The following is a 7,886-nucleotide window of genomic DNA, read 5'->3' as shown; positions in this document are numbered from 1 at the left end:
TCTCTCTGTCAAATAAATAAATAAATAAAAATCTTAAAAAAAAAAATAGAATCTTAAATTAAAAAAAAAGAAACTGAAGCAAATATCTTTAAAGATGAAAGGAACAGATAAATTAACTTTTCACCAACTGCTGTTAAGCCTCTACCACATCCCAGGTGATGATTCTGGAGGTCTTTCATCTTTCCACTGTAACTCCAACTCTTAAAATGAAGGACAGCCTTCTACATGACATTTCGACACTGTTTGTCCCTGTCCAGTGTGTTCTGCCATCTTCTTTCCTTTGCCAGGCAAACACATGGGTGCCTAAAATGTGCAAGGCACAGTGCTGACTGAAGTGGAATTCTGGTTTTGGATTCTCCCATTCTGGTTCCTGCAAACAGTCCTTAACTTCAGTGGATAACCATAGGCCACAGATAGTTTACCTGAGTGAAAGAAAACTTTCCTAATAAACATCCTAGAAGCCATATGGTCTTCCTCTGAACTACCCCATCCCCTTCCTCCTTTGTGTATGTGAAGTGAGTTTATGGTTTTAAAGCAAGAGGTGTGCATGAAAATTCGATCCTGTAACATTGTTGGAGATGTTTGTGGAATTAGGACATTTTAAAAAACTACTTTGGGGAGTAAAAATGGCCTTCAGCCTGGATTGAAGTTAGACTTAAAAATTTCATCTTTTTTCCTATTAGTGTTGCCTTTCTAATCAAGATTATTCCTTTGACAGTGCTAGACGTTAACTGTATGGAAATGAATCAAAGAGTTCCTATCTTTATATTTTCCCAGGTCATTAATTTTGGGTCAAATGAAAGGAGGCACAAAAAGCCTATCATTTGAAATAATGTTTGACTAAAAAGCATATGATTTATAAAAAATGAGCCTCTTCTGTGTACATTTAGATCTAATACAGGTTTTTTTTTTTTTCTTCTTCTTCTTTGACCTGTTGCTCTGATTAGAATGGCCTAAAACTGAAGATTCCAATGGTTCAATCTCTTCATTGGAGAGATCTTTGTTACTTGGACATAGAGCTGGAGATTGCTTAGTCAGTGGTGGGCTGAATGACTTTAGAGGCATAATGAGTTCTTTTTTTTTTTTCTTTTTTCTTTTTACAGAGAGCTAAAATACTTCCTTAGGCATATCAGTATAGCAAAACAGTGGAAAGCATCTGCCCACAACCAAGCAAGTGTTAATTACTATTTTAGTCTTGAATTTAAAAACTGAATCCTTATTGTTTATCCTTGAAGTTATCAACTTTGTATCTCATAGAGAGGCAGCATGGATTAATTTGTTACTTTCATTCTCTACTAAGCCTTTTTTTTTTTTTTAACCTTACTCTTATTGTCATATTTCCTGTTTCATTGAGTCTTGATAATTGCTTTATGTGTTTCCTGAATTTAGATGTAGGTGTTTCCTAGAGGTTCTGAATTTAGCATTCACAATTGATTCAAAGGAGTCTTCTCAAATCATGCTTAATGGCTGACATATGAATCTCTGAAGTGCAAGTAATATGACCATATTATGTAGATTCCTTCTCTTGAATTCTGTTGAAGTCTGGTGTTGTACAGAAATTGTCGTACTCATGATGGAAAGTTGAGACAATCAGGTTAAAGAGGGGGATTTTGTAAAAAATGCTGAGTTTGACTCTCACCAACTGCAGGGAGTAGGATAAACAATGAAACAGAAGCCCAAATTCATCACTACGGTTTGGAAAGGCCTGTTACATCATGCCTAGGGGTGGTGAGTACAAACTGGGATTGAGACAGCATCAGTTCTATTATTACTCTTTGACTCCTCTGATAGGCCCCCATCTGGCAACTAGACAAGTTACTTTATGTCTTTGTAGATTAGCTACAAAACAGTAGCTTTGTAGGAGCTACTATTTCACTTACTAAAGTTTGCCTTATATGTCAGAGTGTGAAAGTGATGTGTTAGGGTCATTGGTACTTTGTTCATCTATCTACCTTCTCTTTCATTGTGACCCTTCTTTTGTACTTAGAAAATTTTTCAGCATTAAAACTTTGATCTTTTTTTTTTTTTAAAGATTTATTTATTTATTTATTTGATAGAGAGAGAATGAGAGAGAGCAAGCACAAGAGAGGGGGGAGGGTCAGAGGGAGAAGCAGACTCCCTGCCGAGCAGGGAGCCCGATGCGGGACTCGATCCCGGGACTCCAGGATCATGACCTGAGCCGAAGGCAGTCGCCCAACCAACTGAGCCACCCAGGCGCCCTAAAACTTTGATCTTAAAGAGTATTTTTTGTTTGTTTTTTTCCTTAAACAGTGTTTCCCAATTTTAATTATTGCAGAATTGTATAGACTTACGACCACTCCTTTTCTTATGACTTTACTGAAAAGTTTAACAAGGAAGAGAAGTTTCGTCTTCTGAAAAGTATTTTCCTATGATATCTTCCCTTGCTCCATTTTCTTTTCCGAATATATTTTAGAATTAAGCCTTTAATGGTTTCCTCAGGTATGTTTAGGCTTTATATAATGCTATCAAGACCTTATTGATATGAGCTTTATCTCTTTGTAGGTCAGATACTAATTTATCTGCTTAATCTTATTTTAGCCACCAAAGTCCTTGGCACTGTCAAATGGTTCAACGTCAGAAATGGATATGGATTTATAAATCGGTATGTGTGTGTATCTCCGTATATGTTTTAAATGCATGCTTACTTTATGGCACCAGAAGTTTGTAAATCCTTTACCATACTTTTTAAATGGCTTATGTAAGTTTTTTGTTTGTTTGTTTGTTTTGTTTTTAATTGATGTCTGGAGTAAGTTTTAAGATTTGTAAGCACTGTCAACATTCTCATTTCTAAGCTACTGGTGTTGAATATTAATTAAAATACATTTCCAGAATACTGATAAATAACGTATTTTATAAAATTCAGTCATTAAAAGAGAAAAGGTGAGGGAGATGAATGAGAAATGGGAAGGGCCTTAGGATAATTGGGACCATATCCCTAATTTCACAGATGGAGAAATGGAATCTTAGACTTAAGCAACTTTCCTAAGGTCACACAACTAGTGAGTAATTGAGCTGGATCTGTAACCCAGGTCTGTCCCAAGTCCTGTGTAGAAAGTGTAGTGTTTTCTTTAAAAATGGTAACTTCGGGACGCCTGGGTGGCTCAGTCATTAAGCGGCGGCCTTCGGCTCAGGTCATGACCCCCAGGGTCCTGGGATCGAGTCCCACATCCGGCTCCTTGCTCAGTGGGGAGCCTGCTTCTCCCTCTTCTGCTCCCCCTGCTTGTGCTCTCTCTCTTTGACAAATAAATAAAATCTCAAAAAAATAAAAATAAACAATGGTAACTTCTAGCCCTGTAAAAACAAGAACACAACTGTAGGCTGTTGGGAGTATGATGAAGTTTTTACATGATATTGTCATTTTCTTTGCCCCCCGCCCCCTTAAAAATTCCTTAATTTCTTCCTTATCTGATTTGGTGGGGTGGGGGGTGAGTTAGGGCAGGAAGGAATGGGGGGGGTGGTGGTGCTGTTTTAGGTTTCAGTGTAAGGAGAGCCTAGTTCACAGCTGTGCCCTGTCCTTTTAACTGTCTTACTTTGCTTTTACTGGGAGGGAAATCTCAGGCTCTGATTACATTCCACATGATTTAGGAGGAGATGAGAGGGAAGGGATATTTCTGTAGAATCTGTACACTTGGATCTAAGCACTCCGGTAATATGGAGGGGTAAGACAGGTATCTTGCAGGTTTGGAAGTTTTTCACAAGGACTGATTCCAGGCATCTGAATTAAGTTGAGAGGATAAACAAAAATTTATGTTGTCTTTTTGAAGTCTTGGGATCTAAACTCATAAAAGCATCTGTTCTTTTAAGTTTTTCCATATACCTAGTACTTTTATTTATGAACTTTTTTGTCTCCCAACAGAAATGACACCAAAGAAGATGTATTTGTACATCAGGTAAGAGGGATAATAAATGTTACATTTCTTATGTGAGGAGGGGGGTGTCTGTAATCTGCTGTTGTCTCTTTTCGAAAATGAAGTCCTATATACTATTATTCTACTCTGAACTCTTACTGTGATTTTTATTTTTGCAAGGGCGCTCACGTCCACATTTTAAGATTGGCAGATAAACTCTTCTGTCCCATCATATTAACTGTTTTGAGTTTTTACGTTTGCAGTAATATTCAAATGGAGTAATAATCAGTTAGACCAGGTTCTAATTTTTAAAGCCTTTGAGGCCTTAACAAAATTTTGTTTCCATGTTAGCATCTTATTTTCCTGACTTTGTGGTTCCTCCTTAGTGTTTGGCTGGAACTGATCTGGCTTTTGCCTGGGTGGGTCTTGGTTAAAGCCCTTCTACCAGAGTAACTCTGACTTGAGGTAAATAAAGCACAGCAAAGCAGATGGTTAAGAGTCTGTGTATCCAAGACATGAGAAAACTCCCCAATTCCCAGGATAGTCCTCACTCCTGTTAAAATGAGGCATGGTTAGCACATGTCCAGGTCAGAAGGTCCACGTTCCCTTGGATTCGAAGGAAATGTAGAAAATGGGTAAAATATGGGAAACACAGGCTTGTCTGCTCCTGGGATCTCTGTCTTCACTTTCCTGGCCTGGGATGCTATTTATTTCATTGTGTATCCTGGACTTGTTTTACAATATTGGTTAAAAGAAGAAATGCTTCCCCTTGTTATTTTTGTGTATTTAAGTTTCAGTCAGTTGTCTCAAATATGTGGGGAGCTCTTAGTGCACAGCAGGGAAGTATGGAGCCAGGTCCTAACACCAGTATGTTTACCTGCAGGGCTCTGTCAAGCCTCTGGTTTTCTGCGTTTTTGTCTCCTCCTGGTTAGGATTGTGAATTTGAGGTGGGTGTGGTGACTGGAGCTGCTGATGTCTAGGATTAAGCTCTGTAGTTGTGGTTTCTCTTGTTTACATTTCTGCTTGACTGGATGTGTATCAGTTCTACCTAGATACTCTGAATAGATTTTTTTGTCGTTGTTGAGATACAATGACTTTTAAAGTCGTAACAGACTGAAAGAAAGTGTTGCTTATAATACCTAGAAGTTAATAGACCTTTTGGGTAAAGAACTCTGTTTGGTGACAGCTGCAGTGAAAGGACCTCACAAGTTTCTGTACTGGTCGCCAGCATCACTAGCCTGCAAGTATATGACCTGATTCCAGTCCCTATGAGGTTGTGTGGTGAGTCACCTCAATGTGTTGAGGCCTGCCCAGTTCAACAGGAAAAAGGGAACGAGCCGGCAGGGAGGGGCTGCTTTTGGAATGGCTGACTGTTCTAACTGCAGGAGCATATATCCTGTCCTGAGCTGCCTTTCTTCCTCTGTGGGTGCGGTCTCTGTGCTATTGGCTCATTTTTTTCCCTCCTCCCTCCCACTCAGAGTAAGGGAAGGGCTGGATTACACATGCTTAATCGCTTTATAAAATAAGGTTGACCTAGTTCCACAGAAACTCGGAGCCCCTTTAACTATTTAGAGATACCAACTAAAGAAATGGAAATTCATTGCAGAAATTATTGTCTCCCTTCCACTGACTGAGAAAGGGAAGCTTTTTCATAGGCAGGTATTTAGGTGCACGTGTCTCATGCAGCATAATATCTTCTCAACCTTTTAGTGCATCATCAGGGAATGTGTAGGGAAGAGTGAGATATGAATGGTGTGATGGGGAAAATATTAAATAAATATCATAGATACAGTGCAGGGGTATGAATTTCTCCTACCCACTCCCTGTACTTTCCCCACCAGGCTGTATCTTTAGGTCTTCAGCTAAATCACTAACCAGCCTCATGTTTCCTTATGCATAAAATGGGGGGAGGTGGGGAAGAGGCCAGATTATGATTATCAGTAATGTTTCATTCCTGAGATAATTTTGTGTATTCCATCAGAAAATATCCTTCTTGGGGCGGCTGGGTGATAGACATTGGGGAGGGTATGTGCTATGGTGAGCGTTGTGAATTGTGTAAGACTGTTGAATCACAGACCTGTACCTCTGAAACAAATAATACGTTATATGTTAAAAAAAAAAAAAAAAGATAGTAGGAAGGGAGAAATGAAGGGGGGGAAATCGGTGGGGGAGACGAACCATGAGAGACTGTGGACTCTGAGAAACAAACTGAGGGTTCTAGAGGGGAGGGGGTTGGGGGGTGAGTGGGCCCGATGATGGGTATTAAAGAGGGCACGTACTGAATGGAGCACTGGGTGTTATATGCAAACAATGAATCATGGAACACTACATCAAAAACTAATGATGTAATGTGTGGTGATTAACATAACATAATAAAAAAGAAGTATCCTTCTGGCACTTTTAAATTCCTTTTTTTCTATTCTTCATCATCCTTCCACTCCTTCATATATTTTACAATTCCTCTTGAGGTTAGCAGTTTCTCTTGTCCATAGAAACCTCCCTATGTGAAATGTGTATTTGTGTATTTACGTAAGATTTCATGAAGGCATTGCCCCCCCACCACTGATGGAGGTCCAGTCTGAATCTTAGGTACTTAATAGTTTGAGGGAACTAATAGTATCCAATATTATGATCAGGTTGTAACAAAACTGTGTATTAACTAAACATTCTGTTTAATCCACCTATCAAGAAGAATTGCAAAAGATAACATGAATCAAGAAAATAATGTGGAACATAGTTTTACAATGTTTTTTGTTTGTTTTGGAAATCCAGGTTAGTGGGAGAATGATACTTTTAAAAAGTAATATGTACAGTAAACTTGAAAGATGAAATCTGTGGCCAATATTGATGTATACTTCATTTAGAATTTTCTGTTCTCTTGACAGACTGCCATCAAGAAGAATAACCCACGGAAATATCTGCGCAGCGTAGGAGATGGAGAAACTGTAGAGTTTGATGTGGTTGAAGGAGAGAAGGTGAGAGACTGTTGTGGTTGGGTATCAAAGTGTGCAGGCACATGGTTTTCTTGCATAATAAATGGTTTCTCGGCCCCTTTTGAATTAATGTTACTTTGGATTTTTGACAGGAAGAAGTGACTTTTTTAAGGAGAAAATTTTTGATTATTGAATATCATTATAAACATTCTTTGATTTGTTATAAAAGGGCATTTTAATTTCTCAATAAATGCTGAACCCTGTTCAACTATGGAGGGAAAAGCTAATTTTTCAAAATTTAAAGGAGATACTTTATTTTGGTACCAAATATATATTCAAGTGTAGATTAAAATTTAACTTTTGTAGTTTTTTTTTTTTTTTTTTTTAAATCAAGAGTCGGCTGCTCAACCGACTGAGCCACCCAGGGGCCCACAGTTGCCTTATACTGTTTATTTTATTTATTTATTTATTTTTAAAGGTTTTATTTATTCATTTGACAGAGAGAGAGAGATAGTGAGAGCAGGAACACAAGCGGGGTAGTGGGAGAGAGAAGCAGGCTTCCCGTAGAGCAGGGAGCCTGACGCGGGGCTCAATCCCAGGACCCTGGGATCATGACCTGAGCCGAAGGCAGACGCCCAACGACTGAGCCACCAAGGCGCCCCTGTAGTATTTTTTTTAAAGTAATCTCTGTGTCCAACATGGGGCTCGAACTCACGACCCCAAGATCAAGAGTTACATGCTTTACCAGCTGAGCCAGCCAGGCACCCATGACTTTCATAGTATTAAAAATAGATAAAAGTTGCTTTGGGGAAGATTTCCTTTTTATAAGCATAAAATTTTCATGCTGTGATTTGTAAGCACTTCTGCACAAATAATATACATTAAAGAATGTTTTAACCTCAGTAAAGGATTCAAAATTCTTTTTTTTTTTTTAAAAGATTTTATTTATTTGGGCGCCTGGGTGGTTCAGTTGGTTAAGCGACTGCCTTCGGCTCAGGTCATGATCCTGGAGTCCCGGGATCGAGTCCCGCATCGGGCTCCCTGCTCAGCAGGGGGTCTGCTTCTCCCTCTGCCCTCTTCCCTC

The 7,886-nt window shown here is 38.9% G+C and overlaps 1 long non-coding RNA gene across 1 annotated transcript; it reads left to right on the top strand.

Annotated features, from left to right (window-relative positions):
- Positions 1 to 2,252: 2,252 nt before the first annotated feature.
- LOC145719988 (uncharacterized) lies at positions 2,253 to 7,002 on the top strand. Its single transcript, XR_014142726.1, has 3 exons — positions 2,253 to 2,623; positions 3,878 to 3,911; positions 6,755 to 7,002. It is a non-coding gene; the product is annotated as an uncharacterized LOC145719988 (long non-coding RNA).
- Positions 7,003 to 7,886: the final 884 nt, after the last annotated feature.

This window comes from Leptonychotes weddellii, unplaced genomic scaffold (assembly GCF_054177405.1).
Source record: "Leptonychotes weddellii isolate Sample4059 unplaced genomic scaffold, ASM5417740v2 HiC_scaffold_8940, whole genome shotgun sequence".
NCBI classification, from domain to species: Eukaryota; Metazoa; Chordata; class Mammalia; order Carnivora; family Phocidae; genus Leptonychotes; species Leptonychotes weddellii.
This window is presented reverse-complemented; position numbering and strand designations above follow the sequence as displayed.